The following is a 24580-nucleotide window of genomic DNA, read 5'->3' on the forward strand; positions in this document are numbered from 1 at the left end:
TGAGCAAGACACTCGGATTAGCAGCAGAGCCTATGGCAGTCATGTATGCACGAAGCATGGTGCACATGTGAGCTTCCCAGAAGACACGACGAGAGAAGAACGAAACTGAGTGCAGAAGAATGGTGATGGGAGAAAAGGTGTGATGCAGAAGGGGTGCCGCTAAAGGTACAATATAAAAAGGCTTGGCTCCCCCAGTTCAAGAACTTTTTTCTCTTGGATTCCAGTTCTTTCTCGTGCTCTCCTGTTCAGCATCGGCACCCGTCACTCGACGGCCCCAGTTCGAGTTGTTCCCGGAGATGTATAGGTGAACCCGGCCAACGGAACGATGTCTCGATCGAGATAAGCGGTCAAGTAGTGAGCCAAGTGTGGGCATTTCGTCAGTGTACAGAGGAAATCTACGCAAGCTGACTGTCATGCTAGATTACGTGGATCAACTTAAGCAGAGCTGTTTCTCGTCCACATTGGAGAGGATAAATCACAATAGTGAACTCCAAACCAGGCCCAGGTGAGACGATCATCAAGATAAAGAATAAGTAAGCTGTAAAGATAATTGAAGATTGAGGGACAGACCTGAAGAAGTCTTAAAGATCTGGTAATGTACAAACTTTAGTCTCTTTTGTTGTGGAAGAAAGAATTATTGCATAAAAGTGAACAGGAACATTCATTAGTAGAGCTCATATTATGTACGAGGCAGGATTTTAGTATTTAGTCTAATAGCAAAGTGTTACAGCTCCAGGAGCATAGTCTAATGCAGTGGTCGCCAAAGTGGTCGACAGAAAAATATAAGACATCATTGTACGGGTAATATTTAATTCGGTTAACTTGGATTACCTCCATCCTGAATGACAACGCAATTAAGAGTGAATCGTAGGAACAGTGACATAAGACTTGTAAGATGGAGCAAGGTCATGAAAATAGTTATGGAGGCCAATCAAGTAGGCCAAAATGATGTATTTAGCAATAAATGGATGTCAGTGGTTCCCGCCCGGCCGGAGCGAGATGGCAACACGTGCACGGTTGCTTATTTACTTATACTTACACATATTTGATCCCAGTCACATTTTTGCCATCAACATACAAGTGAGCGTTAATGTTCTAAAATTCATCAACATACATATTATAATTCAATCGTTATTCATTCACGAACTAAACTTCTCTAAGTTGAAGAATTAAGAAGGGCTGGTAGTAATACCAGTGATATTAATACCAGAAGTTTATTTATACCAGCATATTAATATCACTAGTAATACCAGTGATATTACTAGTGATAGTAATAGTAGTAGTAATAGTAATATAATAATATATACAATATTATGCATACAAATAAACACTGTAACTATAAAATAAACAATCTAAAAACTCACATAAGCATCTTTTTCACTTGTCCTATTATAATTACATAATAGTAAAATAGAAGGGGTCGATAAAACATCAAGAAACTCTTGAAGGGGTCGACGGTCAAAGAAGTTTGGCGACATCTGGTCTAATGTATTGTAAATGTCGATCATGTTTAGTATGTTATAGTAAAATTATACATGAAGTTAACTGAATTAATGCCTGGAAGGAATTGTAGATCAAAGAATACAAAAGGACAATTAATTGATTTGATAGCATTGTCTTATGACAAGATTCAGCTTTATAAATTATTGTTTGTTATATTAAGTTCTGTAATGTAAGAAAGTGAATATCTTAGCTGAGTGTATATTTGGTGAAAATGTATTGCATGAGTTTAATAAATGAACCGTTGTAATTTTACCCAACTAGTTGCCTGATAAATGAATCCATGCACCACTTTTCTGGATACACATGGATAGCTGGACAACAAGTCTGTTGGCCAGCTATCCATGTTACGTAACAAGTATTTGGTATCATTGTGATTCTTTAATGTGGGGTCTGAATCTAAAACACCATAGGAAGATGTATCAGAGAGTAAGCTAGTGATCTTTTCTTTGTAATCTCTGGTGTTTAAGATCACTGCAGAGTTTCCTTTATCGGCTTTTAAGAAGATGATTTCTTTATTTTTCTTCATCCTAAACATAGCTCTTTTCTCTAGAGGAGTGATATTTTTGTTGGGAGATCTTGAAGAAGAGAGAATGATAGTGCTTTTTAGTCTGAGATCATTAACTATGGGTTCCAGTAACGATGAAACTGCCTTTTCTATGTTGCATATGATGTCAACTTTAGGAATTTGGTCAGGGATAATAACAAAGTTGAAACCTTTTTTAAGTATACTGACTTCTGGTTTTGTTAAAACTTGATCGGAGAAATTGAAGATAACTGTGTTATCTGACAGATTAGGTTTTGACTGAAAACTTTTTTCATAAAGAACGTTAAATTTTTTAATTTGGCTTTGTTTGCTGATTGAAAAGGCTTTGTCAAAACTATTATTTATCATTCTGTCTAAAAGTGACCATAGGTTTTGGTCTAAATTGCTGGAGATATCTTCGTAAATCTGATAGCATTGCATATCTGCTTTGCTTAATTCAAATCTAATATGTTGTATCTGCTCACGTAAAAGTGCCAAGGATGTTTTAAAATAAATATGCTTAGCTCTTCATGAATGGAACCGTTCTTTCAAAATGAGAAACTTAGGAATGATATTATGGTTCCTGCATCGTTTCAAAAAGTAACATGATTTAAGTTTGGCTTTTTTTTGCATTTAAATAGCTCAAAACGATCCTGGTGTTTTATTTTTTCCCCATGGAGGCTATTCTTGTCGGTATTTCCTAACTTAGTTTTGAAATAAATTTGACCTATATAAACCCAATTTCTCCTATAGTTCTTGTGGAAAAATAACCTTTTTATCATTATGAATAGCCTAAATGGGGAAATAAAACACCAGGTATGTTGTTTTGAGCTTAAATGCAAAAAAGCCAAACTGTTAAATCACCTTAATTTTTTGAAAAGATGCAGGAACCATAATATCATTCCTACGTTTCTCATTTTGAAAGAAAGAATTCCATTCATGAAGAGCTAAGCATGTTTATTTTAAAACATCCTTGGCACTTTTACGTGAGCGGATACAACATATTAGTTTTGAATTAAGCAAAGCAGATATGCAATGCTATCAGATTTACGAAGTTATCTCCAGCAATTTAGACCAAAACCTATGGTCACTTTTAGACAGAATGATAAATAATAGTTTTGACAAAGCCTTTTCAATCAGCAAACAAAGCCAAATTAAAAAATTTAACGTTCTTTATGAAAAAAAGTTTTCAGTCAAAACCTAATCTGTCAGATAACACAGTTATCTTCAATTTCTCTGATCAAGTTTTAACAAAACCAGAAGTCAGTATACTTAAAAAAAGGTTTCGACTTTGTTATTATCCCTGACCAAATTCCTAAAGTTGACATCATATGCAACATAGAAAAGGCAGTTTCGTCGTTACTGGAACCTATAGCTAATGATCTCAGACTAAAAAGCACTATCATTCTCTCTTCTTCAAGATCTCCCAACAAAAATATCACTCCTCTAGAGAAAAGAGCTATGTTTAGGTTGAAGAAAAATAAAGAAATCATCATCGTAAAAGCCGATAAAGGAAACTCTATAGTGATCTTAAACACCAGAGATTACAAAGAAAAGATCACTAGCTTACTCTCTGATACATCTACCTACATCTGATCTCTGATACTGTGTTTTAGATTCAGACCCCACATTAAAGAATCACAATGATACCAATGACTTGTTACATAATATGGATAACTGGCCAACAGACCAAAAACTAAGATTAAAGTCAATGCATCCATTAACTGGCTCTCCCTAAGTTCACAAAAATGGAATACCACTACACCCAATTGTCGATGGAATTAATTTGCCCACTTATTTATTATCGAAACACCTCACAGGTCTCCTTAAGGCACACATCCACAATTCGGATACCTACATAAGAAATTCACAACATTTCGTTGAGAAATTAAGTAACATCTCAATCTCCAATACAGACCTTCTGGCAGGCTGGCCTGGATGTTACATCTTCATTCACCAACATTCCAGTAGACAAAGAAAGAATTCCATTCACGTATTAGTGTAGATGAAGTAATTGACATTTTAAGAAACCTCTTCCCTCAAGACATTACTTCTCTGTTCCATCATTGCTTAAAATCTAATTTCTTCCTATGGAATAAAACGATTTATCAACAATTAACAGGCCTTGCAATAGGCAGCCCTCTTTCACCCTCTTGTGCACATCTCTTCATGGAGAAACTTTAAAGTAAAATTTTATCTCAACTAGACCCTAAACCCACAGTGTGGTGGAGATATGTGGACAACATCTTTATTGTTTGGAAAAACACAGAAAAGGATCTGTTCGATTTTCTCAGCAAGATCAACTCATTGCATCACAAAATTAAATTCACCTTAGAACTCGAAAAAGAAAAACAATTAATATTTCTGGACACTTTAATTAAGAAACAAATAGATGGACGCATCAGCCTTACAGTCTATCGCAAACCTACCAACACAGGTCAATACTTGCACTTCACTTCTTCACACCACATTTCTCAGAAACTTAGCATCGTACACATGCTAAAAAATAGAGCAGCCTCTCTCATCACTACAGATGATAACGACCTCAAAGATAAACTATCCCTGATATCAAATAACCTTATAAACAATGGTTATCCTAGAAAATTGATCCACAAGATACTTTTATGTGACCCCTCCCCCACAAAGACAGCCTGAAGATATACATTATAATTCCACTATCGTGATTCCGTATACGGGGACAGTTTCCAATAAGATTGCTACGTTCCTGAAGCCACATGGAATACGAGTGGCTTTTAAACCTTCAAAGACCATCCGCCAATTCTTAAGATCTCCAAAAGACAGTCATCCTTTTTTTCAAATATGCCTGAGTCTACAACATCCCCTGTTCGTGCAGCTTAACTATATTGGTCAGACCTCTAGAAGTTTTGAAATCAGAAAAAAGGAACACGTAGGAGAAGTAAACAATAATAGAGAAGACAAATCGGGGTTAGCTTTTCATTTCTTCAGGACAAACCATATCATAGAATGTGGGACAAAAGTTCCATGCCCTACTTAGAGGAGAATTTCCGCTCCCGAATCATAAAAGAAGCCATTACAGTGATCCGTTCAAAACAAAACCTAAATAGAAACCAAGGATCAATTCGGCCTGAGATTTCAAAGATCCTCATAAGATCTTTAAGCATGCCAGAATTAAATCTTGCTGCCAATTACAGAACATTTCTACATAACAACAAGTGAGATCATACACGCTCCATGCGTGTGATGTAAGCGTTCTTCTGTTTTTTTGTAAAAATACAATTGTATTCGGTTCTTCCTTCATTTACAGTTTTAGTGTAACAGTTTTAGCATTTAAGTTGTCTTACATCTAATTTTTACCCTGAAGAAGTCAAACAGCTAAAGTTGGCAAAACCTGTCGTTATTTTCTAACTTAGTTTTGAAATAAATTTGACCTATATAAACCTAAATAGAAGTCAATCTCTCCTATAAAATAAATCTGCTAATGCCTATTATTTTCCAAAGGAAATAGGTGAAGATGTTGAGCCATGACTAAATTTTAATTTTTCTTTTAATTTTTTTGAATTCTAATCTCTATTATATTACTGTTAAAGCATTCGAGCAAACTTTTTTTTGTATGAAACTCAAGAAATCTAAATTAAGACATATCAGATGACCATCTTTATTGCTTATTGCAAACTACTGTATTATATTATTATTATTATCCCAAATCTAACACACAACCACACATACATATATATACATACACCAGATGGACATAATTGACATTATTATCATTATTATTATTTGACACCTCCAGGAAGTCCAAAGGCTCATCAAGGGAGAGTAATGCCAACAGCATCGAATGCTTGAACCCCTTCCAACTACTAACTATTCTCAAACTTGCTTAACGTTTTGCGAGCCATTAGAAGCAGAGGCTCTACCAATCGACCAACCTTTATTGACACTGAGATAAAGAAGACAAACACCGGTGAAATCTTACTAAATATTAAGTAGAGAATGTTCTATTCGGGCAATAACAATCAAGGAAAGGAAAGAGTAGCAATAGCATTCAACACACCAAACGTGATGATAAACTTCTTAATTGGAAGGCAGCTTCAAGTAGTTATGTGGGCAAACTTCAAAATGGGGAAATGGATAATGAAATTTACTTGTGTCTATGGTGCCCACAGAAAATTCTCTCAAAGAAGTGGAGGAATTTTTTGAGCCATTGGAGCAGTCAACTGACACAAAGAAAATGGAAAAATTGGTCCTTGTTGGAGATCTAAATAGTAGAGTAGAAAATGAATGATATAATCACGTAATCACAAGAAAGATATTTATTTAACCAAATATTTCGGTCTGGAAATAGCAGACCATCGTCGGTGGTATTACAAGAACAGTTTAAAAAAATATACAAGCTAGAATACTAACAATAGATCGTTGAAATTAGAACATGCCGCGTGATGTTATATCACTAAGTATGAAACGAAATATTTTGAAGTAGAAACATGATTGAATTTGCTATAAAAAAAAAAAAAAAAAAAAAAAAAATTAATGAGTAATCTTGATTAGGCTTTCCCAGATTTTTGATATAGATATGCAGTCATTACGATTCAGGTTGGGATGATGGAGCAAGGCCTCCACGCTTTCCTTGAACAAACGTTCGAACCTATAACGGGATCTATGTAAGAGGCGCGTTTTGGACCAAAGGATGCTGTGGTCAGTTTCAATCCCGTGTTGAGCCAAACCAGACTTTTCAGGTTTATTGTGAAGAATGGATGATTGATGTTCTTGGATTCTTTTTTCAAGAGAACGTCCAGTCTGTCCAAAGTAAGAGAGATCACAGTTGCAAGGAATTTGATAAACTCCAGGAAGAGATAAAGTTGAGCGTTTGTTTTTAGGAGAAGGAAAATGAGAAGACAATTTGTTAATAGGAGAATACGTAGCTGTTAAATCATATTTCTTCAAAATTCTTGCGATAGGTTCTGAAATACCGGAGATATAAGGAATAGGTACTCGACGTATTGAATCTTTGTTGTTTTGTGGAGGATTATAAGATGTAAGAAGACGTTGAATACTTTTTTCAGAAAAGCCATTGAGTTTCATGTGTTGCTGGATAGTAGAAAGTTCTACTATCCAGTATACAGGAAACCAACATTCACAGGTCGTTATATTCTGAAAGAATCAGCCCATCATCCATGTCAAAAAACAGGAATTATAAAATGTCTCATCAAAAGAGCCAAAACTAATTGTTCTACTTTTGATTATCTACAGAAAGAACTTTCTACTATCCAGCAACACATGAAACTCAATGGCTTTTCTGAAAAAAGTATTCAACGTCTTCTTACATCTTATAATCCTCCACAAAACAACAAAGATTCAATACGTCGAGTACCTATTCCTTATATCTCCGGTATTTCAGAACCTATCGCAAGAATTTTGAAGAAATATGATTTAACAGCTACGTATTCTCCTATTAACAAATTGTCTTCTCATTTTCCTTCTCCTAAAGACAAACGCTCAACTTTATCTCTTCCTGGAGTTTATCAAATTCCTTGCAACTGTGATCTCTCTTACTTTGGACAGACTGGACGTTCTCTTGAAAAAAGAATCCAAGAACATCAATCATCCATTCTTCACAATAAACCTGAAAAGTCTGGTTTGGCTCAACACGGGATTGAAACTGACCACAGCATCCTTTGGTCCAAAACGCGCCTCTTACATAGATCCCGTTATAGGTTCGAACGTTTGTTCAAGGAAAGCGTGGAGGCCTTGCTCCATCATCCCAACCTGAATCGTAATGACTGCATATCTATATCAAAAATCTGGGAAAGCCTAATCAAGATTACTCATTAATTTTTTTTTTTTTTTTTTTTATTTTTTTTATAGCAAATTCAATCATGTTTCTACTTCAAAATATTTCGTTTCATACTTAGTGATATAACATCACGCGGCATGTTCTAATTTCAACGATCTATTGTTAGTATTCTAGCTTGTATATTTTTTTAAACTGTTCTTGTAATACCACCGACGATGGTCTGCTATTTCCAGACCGAAATATTTGGTTAAATAAATATCTTTCTTGTGATTATGTGATTATATCATTCAGTCTTATGTCGCAAGTATCCTTAAAACAACAGAGTAGAAAATGAATTCCACCATGCATATAGAAACATTTTGGGAAAACTTGGAGAAAAGAGCAAAGCTAATAATTATGGTAATGGATTTCTGCTCAGTATACAGACTAGTCATTACCAATACACGTTCCAACATAAAGATATGCAAAAGATCAAGTGGGGAGAAGAGGAAAGAAATAAGAAAAACCTCATTGACTATGTTATATGCTATTGTTGATAGAGATATCTTCATGCTGATTCAAGACATAAATGTATACAGAGGATTTGAAATTGGAAGTGACATCACTTAGTGTTAAGTAATATAAAAATCAATATCACATTGAAAAGAACAGCATATAAGAAAGTTTTAAAAATTATTTAAGTTGAGCAGCTTTTAGAGGTCAACTGAATACTCAAACTTGCTGTTTTGAGGATACTTGTGACATAAGACTGAATGATATATGCACATAAACACAAGAAAGATATTTAATTAACCAAATATTTCAGTCTGGAAATAGCAGACCATCCTTAGTGGTATTACAAGAACGGTTTTAAAAAATGCAAGCTAGAATACTAACAATAGATCGTTAAAAATAGAACATGCTGTGTGATATTCCGTTTTATACTTAATACTTAGTGATATAACATCACGTGGTGTGTTCTATTTTTAACGATCTATTGTTAGCATTCTAGCTTGTATTTTTTAAAACTGTTCTTGTAATACCACTGAGGATGGTCTGCTATTTCCAGACTGAAATATTTGGTTAATTAAATATCTTTCTTGTGTTTACGTGCATATATCATTCTGAATGCTCAACTACTGAGATTACTGAAGAAAAGGGGGGGGGGATTGAGACAGCCTTCCCGTGGTCCCCCTGCCAGTAGTGTTACCCTATGGTATGTTGCTGGTGCTTCAGACAAAAGAAACCCCAGAGATGAAGTAACATGAAGCTAATGTCTCAAACAAGGCATCCAAAGGTACCAGACCTCCTGGACCACTTGCATCAACTATGATAATTACAAAATTTAAAAAGCTCCATGCCAGCCCGATTGAAGCCCAGAATAATAAGGATCGCATTGCTTATTTGGGTGGAGGGCAAGCTTCGAAAAATAAGTTACAGTCCCCTAAACAACACCCTCTCAAGATATGTTCCTTAAACATAGGACTATCTAAACCCAGTCAAAGTCATTGGCAAAATAGCCAAAGACAGAAATTGACATCCTAGCTCTCCAGAAACCCATGTGCCTGACAGAGCGCTCAATAGACTAAAGATCCCAGGCCTAATTCTTATATCTTACAGCTGCTATCCCAAGCATGGCCTGGCCTCAAGGACTTAACCCAATGGGTACCTGATGCAGTATACTCCATAGGTATTCAAGTTCATAATACCACCATCTTCAATGTCTACAAACCTCCATCACAATCCTGGCCTGATCAGATGGACCGGCCACCACCTCACCCTGCCATCTATGTTGGTGACTTCAACTCTCATCACACCATGTGGGGTTATTCCTCTAACAACAGGGACGGCAATAATCTTGTTAACTGGATGGATACATACAATATGTATTTGGTTTACGATGCCAAGCAGGAAGGCACTTTCCACTCAGCCAGATGGAACAGAACCTACACCCCAGATCTGTGCATAGTCTCTAAAGACTCTGAAGACCATCCTCTGCCAACAACCAGAACCATCCTCAACAGATTCTCTAATAGTCAGCACTGCCCTACTCTAATAGAGACAGGCACATCAATCCTAGTCATCAGAGGAACACCAATCGCTAGATGGAATCTTCGTAGGTCAGACTAGAATGCATTTGAGAAACAAATCAAGCAAACTATTACAGCAATTCCACCCACCCTAACTGCTATCCCACATTTGTTAAACTAATCAAAACTGCAGCCAAAGCCTCTATTTCTAGAAGCTACAGAAAGCAATACATCCAACCCATGCTGGAGTATGGAAACTGAGGAACTTTTAGCCAAATATGAAGAGACTGAAGACCCAACTGTTTCTAAAGAGCTCATAGCAATGCTGGATAAAAACAGAAAGGAAAGATGGATCTCAACCATCCATGAACTCGATTTCACCACATCTAGCTGGAAAAGCTGGTCGCTTCTGAGAAAATTAGGTGGAGTAGAACTAACATCACACAAAACAACAGAGATAACTCCAGATCAAATGGCTAATCATTTACTGAAAACCTCCAAGATATGTCCCAGCACTATCAGGAAAATTACTGTGCAATCTTCCATCAGACAAATCCTGAAGACTGGCCCCAAGTTTCCTGAACTTGTATACCCAGTACCTCAGGAAGAGGTACAGGAAGCCTCAAAACTCACCAAGAATGGCAAGGCTGCAGGAGTGGATGGTATCTTCCCTGAGTTTCTAAAACATTTCGGTCAACGAGCCCAAATATGGCTGGCCTCCCTTTTCTCAAAAATTATAATTACTGGAAAACTACCAAATCTGTCGCGAGAAGCCAAAATAATTGCCATGCCCAAACTAAGGAATGATCCAAATGATGTCAAAAATCTATGGCCTATTTCCTTGCTTTGCTCCACCTTTAAGCTCTTTGAAAGAATTCTTCTTAAAAGAATTTCACCACTCGTCAAAAGTGCACTCCCAACCGAACAAGCTGGCTTCAGGCTGGGAAGAAGTTGCTGTGACCAGGTCCTGACCCTGACAACACAGACTGAAGCAGGCTTCCAAAAGAAACTTAAATTCAGAGCCACTTTCATTGACCTAACATCAGCTTATGACACAGTCTGGATCAGGGGCCTCCTCCTAAAGTTAGGAAATATTTATAAGGTGCGAAAAAACTTTCCAGCTTTTTGAATCCATTCTCTCCAACAGAAAAATCTGGGTCCATATTGGTGGAAAAAAGAGTAGGCTCAGATTTCTTCACAACGGTCTCCCACAGGGCTCTGTGTTAGCCCCTTTACTCTTTAACATCTACATGTATGACTTACCACATACCAGCTCAAGCAAGTATATGTATGCCGATGACCTAGCAATCCTACATCAATCTACCTCCTTTGCCAACCTGGAATCAACCTTGAACACAGACCTGAACATCCTGGAAGAGTACTTCAAGCAGTGGTACTTGAAGCCAAATTCAAAAACTGTGCCCACAGTATTTCACCTAAACAATGCAGAGGCAAATCGACACCTCAACCTTTCTTACTGTGGAAAAATGGTAGAACACAAGCCTCACCCGAAATACATTAGCATGAGCCTGGACAGAAGCATAACCTATAAAAGGCACATCACCAACCTGTCCAACAAAATTAAAACGAGACACAATATCATTTCCACGCTTACTGGAACAACCTGAGGTTGTGGTGCACTAGCCTTCACATTCTCTGCAACAGAATATTGTGCCCCTGTCTGGGAAAGAAGTGCACACACTAACATTATAGACACCCAGCTAAATTCTACCATGCGCACAATTAGTGGGACAGTGAGAAGCACCCCTTTCTTCTGGCTGCCTGTCCTATCTAACATTGATCCACCAAACATATGGAGAAGACAAGCCTCGATTAAAGAATTTAATAAAGTGATAAGCAACCCACTCCTGCCCCTGCACCAGACTCTCATAAATCCACCTAGTATTCATCTAAAATCTAGAAAGCCTTTCTGGTCCATGGACAAACTCTCTTCAGCTGCCCTATCATCAACACCTGACATGTGGAGGGAATACTGGTCCAACAATCTTCCAACAAACGGCTTCCTGGTAGAAGATCCCTGTGCTCCGCAGCCTGGTTTTACTCTTCCTAGGAAGTTTTGGTCATCTATCAACAGGATCAGAACTAACCAGGGCAGATGTGGCTACGTACTACATAAATGGAGGCTGTTAGACCACCCTTATTGTGATCGTTCTCTCGTGGCCCAGACGATTACTCATTTTGTGAACGACTTCCCAAGACGCCAATTTCATGGTGGTGGCCTACTGGACATGCACAAGGTGATGGATGAGGCAATGGATTGGCTTTCCAGATTGGACATTGAATGTAGATGTTTTGTATTCCTTTTGCCATAGGAATAAATAAATAAATAACTGAAGAAAAAAATGAAACAATTTGAAAACAAGAACCAAACCTCAATGATTCATTGAATGATTCAACTGTTTAACTGTGGGAGAGGGGGTAAGTGGTGAAGTTATCTGCAAGGAACACAAGATGTTAAAGAAGCAGTTAAGGACAAAAAGGAAGTATACTGAAACTTACTAGCAAATAAGCAGTCAGCAAATGCCCTAAAAGAATACAGAGAAAAAATTATCATAAATTCCTGATATGTATCCTCAGGGGATGTACAGGATAATTATGATAGTACTACATGAAAAGGTTACACCATTGCTGACTGCTAATCAACAATCTATCTCCAAATTAATCTGTTATCTGTCAAGATTCAAATATTATCAAGATTTTATATTTCTATCTTTTAAGGTGCTTTTTACTGTATCAATCCATTAACATCTTGGTCTTCCTCTGGGTCCTTTTTTTTTTTACCAACCTGGCAACAATGAACACTTTTTTTTTACTAATCTTCCCTCTTCCATTCTGTTTAAGCGAACACAACACCTGAGATTGGCTCTACTAACACATTCCTGAATGCTAACAATGGCAAGTTCTTTCCTATGTCCTCTTTTTTAATGTGATATGACTACTACTGATGCCATTCACTCCACTAATCTTTCTCAGAACTCTCATATCAGAGGCCTCCAGTCTTTGATCAAGTGTTTTATTTCCAACCCAGCTCTCAAATTCATAAGTTAACATTGATTTCAACACTTTCTTGTATACAGCTAATTTAGTGGTTTGACTAATTTCTTTTTTTATTCCATATAAATTTATTCTTCATAAATGCTTAAGGGTCAAAGCTGTATAACTGAGAGGAGACCTCCACACAGCCTTTAAAGGAACGCAGAGCACCGACCAGGGTTTCTGACCTAATGTCCAATCCTCACATTCTCGTGGTGCACCCTGTTGGTTATCTACCTGGATACTGAACGAAGGAGGATGGGCTGACAATTTGGGATTTAGCCAACCAAATTGTATTCTTATTGGCTTAAACCAATATACAAAATGATGGTACAACATGACAAAATTTCATGTCGGCTGGGAGGGGGGGGGGGGTGACCCAGTTACACAAAGCCCCCGTTGTTTTCGCCAGGGAACCAGGGCGAACAGCGAAAAGTCAGCTACTGGAACAAAATCTGAAAGCACACCCCAACTCAACATCACCAGAGTTAAAGATCAGTACTATCTACATAAGAAGCCTGAATGGCAAACAAATGGAGCTAGCTGAAAAATTAGATAAGTACCAGATCGACATAACAGGGGTGACTGAAACAAAAAAGACCAAAACTGGTGAGATCCTTCTGAGCAATAAATACAAAATGTTATATTCAGGAAATGACAAGGAAAAGAAGGAGTAGCCATAGGTATTCAACACAAAATACGAGGCTAATCTTCTAGAATTGATTGATTGATTCTGCCAGAGAGGCATGTGGTGAGGTTGTGTGCAAAGATAAAAAATTCAGAACTCCCTGGTGGACACAGGAAGTTAAAGAGGCAGTGAAGGAAAAGAAGAAAGCATATCAAAAGTTCCTGGCAAATAAGTCAGCTTTTACTCTTACAGAATACAGAGACAAATGTAAGAAAGCTAAACAGTGTGTAAAACTAGCTAAACAAAAGTCATGGGAGGACTTTGGGAAGAATATAGAAAATAAATATCAAGAAGGTGGCAAAATATTCTGGAGGTTGTTGAAGAAGCTTAGGAATGGAGGAAAGAGTGCTGTAAAAGGAATTAGAGATGATAAAGGTGAAATGAAAACAGGAGAAAAAGATATCCTTGAAGTATGGAGTAATTACTTTGAAAAACTGCTAAATGAAACAAGCAGTGATGACAGCACAGTGATAAAAAACACTGACCAGGCATGCAGTCAGGAATACATATCCATACTTGAAGTAGAAAAAGCCATCAAAGGCTTGAAATGTGGAAAGGCAGCAGGAGTAGATGATATTCGACCAGAAATGCTGAAGTATGGTGGTATTAGAGTCTTACAGTGGCTGCACTGCATAGTTCAGAAAGCCTGGACAGAGGGACGAATTCCTGATGATTGGAGTAGAGCTCTCATAGTACCCATATATAAAAAGGGAAATAAAACTGAATGTGAGAATTACAGAGGTATTTCCCTACTGAGTGTTCCTGGCAAGATCTATGCAAGTATACTTGAGAAACGGTTGAGAAGAATTGTGGAAGAAAAGCTTGGTGAAGAACAAGCTGGATTCAGGCCAAATAGAGGCTGTCAGGATCAGATCTTCACTTTACAACAAATAGTCGAGAAAGCATGGGAATATAACAAAGATCTGTATTTAAGTTTTGTCGATTTGGAAAAGGCATATGACAAGGTGCCAAGAGAGAAGCTATTCAATACGCTGCAGTTATATGGTGTCAATGGGGCATTATATCAAGCAATACTTAGTCTTTATTTGAGTTGTGAGTCAGCAGTTAGAATTGAAGGAAGTACAGGAAGATGGTTTAATGTTAAATCTGGTGTGAGACAAGGATGTACATTATCCCCTCTGTTATTCATTATCTATATGGTTCACATTATGAAGGAATGTGGTATTAAACCTGATATCAAAATTGGAGATGTTAATGTCAGCTCTTTGCTTTATGTGGATGATGTTATACTTCTAAATAAATCCGCTACAAGTCTGCAAGATTCTCTGACTAAATTGAATAGCTGTTGTAATAGATATGGTATGAAGGTCAGCAATAAAAAGACAAAGACAATGAAAATAGGCAGAATCATTGAAAATGTCAACTGTGTTGTGAATGGAGAACCTGTGGAACAAGTAAAACATTTCAGCTACTTAGGCACAATTTTTACTGAAGATGGTAAACTAAATATAGAAATAGACAACAGAATCAGCAAAGCTGGTATGGTGGGAAGTCAATTGAATAAATTCATATGGAATAAGAAAGAAATTAGTCGGAACACTAAATTAGCTGTATACAAGACTGTGTTCAAACCAATTTTAACTTATGGATCTGAGAGCTGGGTCAGAAGTAAAACACTTGACCAAAGACTAGAGACCGCAGATATGAGAGTCCTGAGAAAGATTAGAGGCGTGAACAGATGGCATCAATGGCAATATCATATTAAAAATGAGGATATTAGGAAAGAACTTGACATTGTCAGCATCCAGGAATGCGTTAGCAGAGCTAATCTCAGATGGTATGGTCACTTAAATAGAATGGGAGAGGAAAGATTAGCAAAACAAGTGTTCTCTGCCAGATTGGCAGGAAAACGACCCACAGGAAGACCAAGATATAGGTGGATTGATACGGTACAAAGTGCCTTAGACGATAGAAATATAAGATCTGATAATGTTGGAGTCTTGACAAGTAACAGACTGATTTGGAGGAAAATTGTAGATAGGAAGTTAGTAATGATGTAATTTTTTCATGTAGTACTGTCATATCCTGTACACCCCTTGAGGGTACATGGCAGGAATTTGATGATGATGATGATGATGATGATCTTCTAGAATGGCAGGCAGTCTCAAGTAGAGTGATGTGGGCAAATATGAGAATGGGGAAATGGACAATGGAACTTATTTGTGCCTATGGTCCAACAAAAGGTTCTACTAAGGTAGAAATGGAGGAATTTTTTGATGCTTTACAAAAACCAACTGATACAATGAAAAAGAAAAAGTTGGTTCTTGTTGGGAATCTAAATAGCAGAGAAGGAAATGATTGTCAGACATACAAAAATATTTTGGGAAAATTTGGAGAAAAGAACAAAGCTAATAATAATGACAAATATTTATTGGATTTCTGCACAGGACATGGACTGGTTATTACTAATACCATGTCCCAACATAAAAATGTGCACAAATTCACATGGAGAGAAGAGGCAAGGAATAAGAAACATCTCATTGACTATGTTATTGTTGATAGTGATGTTTTCTCCCTGGTGCAGGACACCAGAGTGTACAGAGGATTTGAAATTGGAAGTGATCATGATTTAGTCTTGAGCATGATAAAACTGAATTATATTGAAAAGAATAACATGTAAGAAAGTTTTAAAGCGAATAAAAGTTGAGCAATTCTCAGATGTGAACTGTAGACTAAAATACACAAAGCTTATTGAAGAAAAAATGAAAGCGTTTGAGAACAGGAATCAAACCTTGGAGATTCAGTGGCAAGACTTGAAGAAAACCCTAACTGTTTCAGCCAGAGAGGCATGTGGGAGGTTGTCTGCAGGAAAACTCCATGGTGGACACAGGAAGTTAAAGAGGCAGTGAAGAAAAAGAAGAAAGCATATCAAAAGTTCCTGACAAATAAGTCAGCTTGTGCTCTTAGAGAATACAGACACAAATGTAAGAAAGCTAAATGCTTTGTAAAACTAGCTAAACAAAATTCATCGGAAGACTTTGGTAAGAACATAGAAAATAAATATCAAGAAGGAGAAAGATATTCTGGAGGTTGTTGAAGAAGCTTAGAAATGCAGGAAAGAGTGCTGTAAAAGGAGTTAGAGATGATAAAGGTGACATGAAAACTGGAGAAAAAGATATTCTTGAAGTATGAAGTAATTACTTCGAAAAATTGCTAAATGAAATAAGCAGTGATAGCACATTGGTAAAAAACACTCAACAGGCATACAGTCAGGAATACATATTCATACTTGAATTAGAAAAAGCCATCAAAGGCTTGAAATGTGGAAAGGCAGCAGGAGTAGATGATATTCGAACAGAGATGCTGAAGAATGGTGGTATAAAAGTCTTACAGTAGCTGCACTGCATAGTTCAGAAGGCCTGGACACAAGGATGAATTCCTGATGATTGGAGTAGAGCTCAAATAGTACCCATGTATAAGAAGGGAAATAAAACTGAATGTGAGAATTACAGAGGTATGTCGCTACTAAGTGTTCCATGAAAGATTTATGCCAGTATACTTGAGAAACGGTTGAGAAGAATTGTGGAAGAAAAGGTTGGTGAAGAACAAGCTGGATTCAGGCCACATAGAGGCTGTCAGGATCAGATCTTCACTTTACAACAAATAGTTGAGAAAGCATTGGAATATAACAAAGATCTGCATTTAAGTTTTGTCGATATGGAAAAGGCATATGACAATGTCTAATGAGAGAAGCTATTCAATACTCTACCGTTATATTGTGTCAATGGGGCATTATATCAAGCAATACTTAGTCTTTATTTGAGTTGTATGTCAGCAGTTAGAATTGAAGGAAGTACAGAAAAATGGTTTAATGTTAAATATGGTGTGTACATTATCCCCTCTGTTATTCATTATCTATATGGATCACATTATGAAGGAAAGTAGTATTAAAAATAATATCAGAATTGGAGATGTTAATGTCAGCTCTTTGCTTTATGTAGACAATGTCATACTTCTAAATAAATCCACTACAAGTTTGCAAGATTCTCTGACTAAATTGAATAACTGTTGTAATAGATATGGTATGATGGTCAGCAATAAAAAGACAAAGACAATGAAAATAGATAGAATCATTGAAAATGTCAACTGTTGTGAATGAAGAACCTGTGGAACAAGTAAAACATTTCAGCTACTTAGGCAAGATTTTTAGTGAAGATGGTAAATTAAATATGGAAATAGATAGCAGAATCATCAAAGCTATGGTAGGAAGTCAACTGAATAAATTCACATGGAATAAGAGAGAAATTAGTCAGAACACTAAATTAGCTGTATACAAGACAGTGTTCAAACCAGTTTTAACTTATGGCTCTGAGAGCTGGGTCAGAAGTAAAACACTTGACCAACGACTAGAGACTGCAGATATGAGAGTCTTGAGAAAGATTATAGGTGTGAACAGATGGCATCAATGGCAATATCATATTAAAAATGAGGATATTAGGAAAGAACTTCGCATTGTCAGCATCCAGTAATGCGTTAGCAGAGCTAATCTCAGGTGGTATGGTCACTTAAACAGAGTGGGCGAGGAAAGATTAGCAAAACAAGTGTTCTCTGCCAGGTTGGCAGGAAAATGACCCAGAGGAAGACCAAGATATAGGTGGATTGATATGATACAAAGTGCCTTAGACCAGTGCTTCCCAAACTGTGGGCCATGGCCCCCTTGGGGGCCATAGGTTTGGTTGAGGGGGGGGGGGCATGAAATAATGAAAACAAATTTAAAATGTTTTAAGACTAAGTAAATGTTTTTATTTTAAAAGAAACGTATTTAACCTTTATTATTTCTTTTTGTTATTTTTTATATTTTAATATCAAGAACTGTTGATATTGACTTTATATACATATCAAAACTCGTTTTATATTATCGCTGTCATCGGAGCTAGTTTTCTGTTACCAATAAAAGTTTCGCATATACTTCACACATGAAAAATAGCTTAAAGAAGTTCATGTGCGGAGATAGTAACTCGCTCGCAGTGAACACACCCTCTCTAACAGCCACTATACTGCAGAGGCAATAAAAACAAGTACTTTTATTATGCCAGTGAATAAGGTATGAGGTGTCTGTGTAATATATTTCTTAACAAATAGTGCAATTAGAGACAACTGGGATAAAAACACTAATTAATGAATCACATGTCCCCTCAGAAACTATGCTGTATAGACTGAAAAAAAAACCATATGTTGCATGGACAAACACAGTATCTAACTAAAAGCTATTGTTATTAATTAGATGTGTGTGAAAGGAAGCAATAAAATTCAACCGAACGTGTTAAAATTCGTAAAAGTGTTAAAACTAAGTAATATATATATATATATAATGAATGTTATGGCAGTTTCACATATGGAATTCAGTTGAAGAGAGTTAGCATTTCAACTCAATTGTCAGCTATGCTTTTATCTTTCGGTTGCACGATCTTTTGTTAATACTGCACCAATCATATGCACGTTTTAATAAACAGACTGCCTTTGCTGTCTGTTTTGCGTTAGGCTTAATTACCGTAAAAGGAGAAAAGTCACAAAAGTGAAAAATGTTCCTGGTCTGGGGATTCCCTTATTCAGGTAATATTCACTAATTTCATGTTATCAGTCAGTGGTGTGCCAGTATCGGTAAGTGGTGATATTATTTGATCTATTCTACATTAAAAAATTTAATGTAGAATTAGATAAGTGGTTGATAAAAAATAAAAAAAAAATCTCGCGAACAATCAGAAGAAGCAGAAACAGACTCAAAAAAAAAAAGGACAGTATTTCATATTTTACCAGAACAGCCCGCATCGTCTTCAGAGCCAAACGGTAAGAGGCAAAAAATGTAATATTTGTATTTGATTTTTGCAATATTCGCTGTGTATGTTTTGTACTGAATATAAATACAATCAATATTATAATACTCTATTATAATATTGATTACGATTTTATGTTTCGAGGGGAGGCCGTGAAATATTTTAATTTTTGCAAAGGGGGCCCTGACATCCAGAAGTTTGGGAAGCACTGCCTTAGACGATAGTAATATAAGATCTGATAATGTTGAAGTCTTGACAAGTAACAGACTGATTTGGAGGAAAATTGTACATAGGAAATTAGTAATGATGTAAATTTTTCCTGTAGTACTATCATATCCTGTACACCCCTTGCGGTTACCTGTCAGGAATTTGATGATGATGATAATAAATTTATTCAGCTAACTTCCTACCATACCAGTTGTACTAATTCTGCTGTCTCTTTCTATATTTAATTTAAGAACAACTAAAATTTGTGCCTAGAAACATGAAATGTTTACTTGTTCTATAGGTTTGCCATTCAGGATACAGCTGATGTTTTCAATGTTGCTGTTTATTTTCATTGTCTTGTTATTGCTGACCTGCATACCAAATCTATTACAACAGTTATTTAATTTAGTCAGGGAATCTTGCAGATTTGTACTGGATTTATTTAGAAATAAAACATCATCTGATTAAAGTTAGAGCTAAGATTAACATCAACAAGTTTGATATCTGATTTAATACCACTTTTGTTCATAATGTGATTCATATGGATAATGAATAACAGTGTAGATAATGTGCATCCTTGTCGTACACATGATTTTACTTCAAACCATCTTCCTGTACTTCCTTCAATTCTGACTTACAGCTTAAATAGAGACTATGAATTGCTTCACAGAATGTCCCATTTAACTGTATACAACTTCAAAAGACTACATATAACTGTAGTCTTTTGGAGGTAATAACCCTGACTTTTGGAGTGGTAATAACCCTGACTGTAGTCTTTTGGAGTGGTAATAACCCCGACTTCAAAACTGGAGATTTAAATCTCCAGTTTTGAAGTCAGGGTTATTACCACTTTCCTTCATAATGTGATCCATATATACGATGAATAACAATAGATTTAATGTACACCTGACATACCTGACAACATCAAACCATCTTCCTGTACATTCTGTCAACTTGCAACTCAAATATATAGGGTAAGTATTGCTTCATATAATGCTTCATTTACATCATATAACTGTAATGTTTTGAGCAGCTTTTCTCTACGTACCTGTCATATGCCTTCTCCATATCTACAAAACTTAAATACATATGATATTATCATGATTTCTCAATTATCTGTTTAAAGTGAATATTTGATCCTGAGTCCAGAATTTGAATCCAGCTTGTTCTTCTCCAATCTTTTTTCCACAATTTTTTTTTAGTTTCTTCTGAAGAATACTTGCATAAATCTTACCAGGAAAACTCAGTAAAGAAATTATTCTTGTTATTTGCACCTTCAGTTTTATTATTTTTTTTTTTTATAGATGAGTACAATGAGAGCTGTCTGAAATTCTACTTTCTGACAGGTCTTCTGAATTATCCAGTGTAGCTGTAGCCGCTGTACTTTATTCCTCCATATTTGAGCTTTTCTTGCGGAATATTATCTACTCCAGTTGCCTTTTCACATTTCATATATATTCCTGACTGAATTCCAATTGAGTGTTTTCTACCACCATGCTATCACTGATTGTTTTATTTAGCAATCTTTCAAAGTAATTACCTCCAGAGATCTAGAAAATCTTTATCTTCAGTTTTCATTATTACCTTTACCATCTCTGATTCCTTTTATAGTACTCTTTCTTTCATTTCTAAGCCTTTTCAATACCCTCCAGAATATTTTGCCACTTTCTTGATATTTATTTTCTAAGTGCTTGACAAAGTCTTTCTGTGACTTTTGTTTAGCTAGCTTTATATAGTGCACATCTTTCTTACATTTTTTTCTATATTCTCCAAAAGCACAAGCTTACTTGCAAGGAACTTTTAACATGCTTTCTTTTTTTCCCTTCACTGACTCTTTAATTTCCTGAGTTCACCATGTACTTCTGATTTTTCTATCCTTACTAATTACCTCACCACAATCCTCTCTGGCTGAATCATTGTTTTTCTCAGGATTTGATAAAACTCCCAGGTTTTATTCTTATTTTCAATCTCTTTCATTTTTTCTTCAATGATGATTGTGTACTTGTCAACCTCTAATAGCTGCTGAACTTTGATTTGTTTCAAAACTTTCTTACACACACTCATCTTTTCAAAAAGAAATTCAATTTTATTAATCAAAACTAAACTGTGATGACTTCCAACTTCAAATCCTCTGTATATTCTTGTTTCCTGAACCAGTGAGAATACCTCACAGTCAATGAGGCTTTTCTTATTTCTTAATCTTCTCTTCATCTGAATTTGTGCACAATTTTATGTTAGAAGATGGTGTAATAACTAATCCATGTTCTTTATTATTTGCTTACAACTATTACCAATTACTAGTATTATTTGCTATGCTTTTCTCCAAATTTTCCTAAAATATTTCTATGTCTGGTAATCATTTCCTACTATGCTGTTTAGATCCCAACAAACACCAACTTTTCCTTTCTAGTTGAGTTAGCTGACTTCTCTAATGCCTAAAAAAATTCTTCCACTTCTTTAGTATAACTTTCTGTAGGACAATAGGCACTAATAAATCTCATTTTCCAGTTTTCCCATTCTCATATTTGCTCACATCACTCAACTCGATATTGCCTGCCATTCAAGAAGATTATCTGCATATTTAGTGATGAGTACTATAGTTTTTCCTTATTTTCTTTGATTATTGTTGTTTGAATACATGTTGTTGTTGTGTAGAAAGATTTCAGCTCTTTTTCTCTTTTTTATTTCACTAGCACCTATTATGTCGATTGTACTTATCCAATTCTTCTGCTAGTTCCATTTCTTTTTCATTGATGCTTCTTATGCTGACAATTTTTTCAGCAAAATCCCAAAATGCCAGCCCATATTTGTTCCAGTTAGATACCTAACAGTGCACGACAAGAAGGAGAGGACTGGACATTAGGTTAGAAGTAGTGGTCAGTTCCCCATATTCCTTAAAAGACTATGCGCAGGTCTTCTCCCAGTAGTCCACAACCATGACAGATTATTTTGGGTGGATTAATTAAATATTTCAATTCTGTATGATCATGTGTGTTGTACCATCATTTTCATTTGAGCAATAAATACAAAATGTTATATTCAGGCAATGACAATCAAGGAAAGGAGTAGCCATAGTATTCAACATTAAATACGAAGCTAATCTTCTTCAATGGCAGGCAGTCTCAAGTAGAGTGATGTGGGCAAATATGAGAATGGGCAGCTCGACAATGACACTTATTGGTGCCTATGGTCCCACAGAAGGTTCTACTAAGGTAGAAGTGGAGGAATTTTTTGAGGCTTTAGAGAAAGCAACTGACACAATGAAAAAGAAAAAGTTGGTCCTTGTTGGGGATCTAAATAGTTGGGGATCAAAATGATTGTCAGACATACAAAAATATATTGCAAAAATTTAGAGAAAAGAGCAAAGCTAATAATAATGGCAAATACCTTTGGACTACTGCTCAGGACAAGGACTAATTATTACTAACACAATGATCCAACATAAAAATGAACACAAATTCACATGGAGAGAAGAGGCAAGGAATTAGATTGTTGATAGTGATGTTTTCTCCCTGGTGCAGGATACCAGAGTGTACAGAGCATTTGAAATTGGAAGTGATCACGATTTAGTCTTGAGCAGGATAAAATTAAATTTCATATTGAAAAGAAGAACAGGTAAGAAAGTTTTAAAGCGAATAAAAGTTGAGCAGCTCTCAGAAGTGAACTGTCAACTAAAATACACAAACATGATGGAAGAAAAAATGAAAGAGTTTGAGAACAGGAACCAAACCTTGGAGATTCAGTGGCAAGCCCTGAAGAAAACACTGATTGATTCAGCCAGAGTGGCATGTGGTGAGGTTGTCTGCAAGGATAGAAAAATCAGAACTCCATAGTGGACACAGGAAGCTAAAGAGGCAGTGAAAGAAAAGAAGAAAGCAAACCAAACATTCCTGGCAAATAAGTCAGCTTGTACTCTTAGAGAATACAGAGACAAATGTAAAAAAACTAAACACTGTAAAACTGGCTAAATAAAAGAGGACTTTGGTAAGAACATAGAAAATAAGTATCAAGAAGGTGGCAAGATATTCTGGAGGGTGTTGAAGAAGAAGCTCAGAAATGGAGGAAAAAGTCTATAAAATGAATTAGAGATGATAAAGGTGACATGAAGTAGAAAAAGCCTGAATATTTGACCAGAAATGCTCAAGCATGGAGGTATAAAAGTCTTACAGTGGCTGCACTGCATAGTTCAGAAGGACTGGACAAAGGGACGAATTCCAGATGATTGGAGTAGAGCTCTCATAGTACTCATATATAAAAAGGGAAATAAAACTGAATGTGAGAATTTCAGAGGTATTTCCCTACTGAATGTTCCTGGTAAGATATATGCAAGTATACTTGAGAAATGGTTGAGAAGGATTGTGGAAGAGAAGCTTCGTGAAGGACAAGCTGGATTCAGGCCAGACAGAGGCTGTCAGGATCAGATTTTCACCTTACAAGAGATAGTGGAGAAATCATGGGAATATAACAAAAATCTGTAATTAAGTATTGTCGATTTGGAAAAGGCATATGACAAGGTGCCAAGAGAGAAGCAATTCAAAACACTACAGTTTAATGGTATCAGTGGGGCATTATATCAAGCAATACCTAGTCTTTATTTGAGTTGTAAGTCAGCAGTTAGAATTGAAAGAAGTACAGGAAGGTGGTTTAATGTTAAATCTGGTGTCAGACAAGGATAAACATTATCTCCTCTGTTATTCATTATCTCTATGGATCACATTATGAAGGAAAGTGGTATTAAACCTGATATCAAAATTGGAGATGTTAATCTCAGCTCTTTGCTTTATGCAGATGATGTTATATTTCTAAATAATTCTGCTACAAGTCTGCAAGATTCACTGACTAAATTGAATAACTGTTGTAATAGAAATGGTATGAAGGTCAGCATTAAAAAGACAAAGACAATGAAATTAGGGAGATGCATTGAAAATATCAACTGCATTGTGAACGATGACCCTATAGAACAAGTAAATCATTTCAGCTACTTAGGCACGATTTTTAGAGAAGATGGTAAATAAATATGGAAAT

At 36.1% G+C, this 24580-nt stretch overlaps 1 protein-coding gene across 2 annotated transcripts in view; it reads right to left on the bottom strand.

Annotated features, from left to right (window-relative positions):
* Zpr1 (zinc finger protein Zpr1) overlaps window positions 1–24580 on the bottom strand; it is a 268249-nt gene that overhangs the window by 142452 nt on the left and 101217 nt on the right. The gene's annotated exons all lie outside the window — the stretch shown is intronic.

Source organism: Typopeltis vanoorti, chromosome 23, assembly GCF_054136105.1.
Source record: "Typopeltis vanoorti isolate ZY-2024b chromosome 23, IOZ_Tvanoo_1.0, whole genome shotgun sequence".
Taxonomy (NCBI): Eukaryota; Metazoa; Arthropoda; class Arachnida; order Uropygi; family Thelyphonidae; genus Typopeltis; species Typopeltis vanoorti.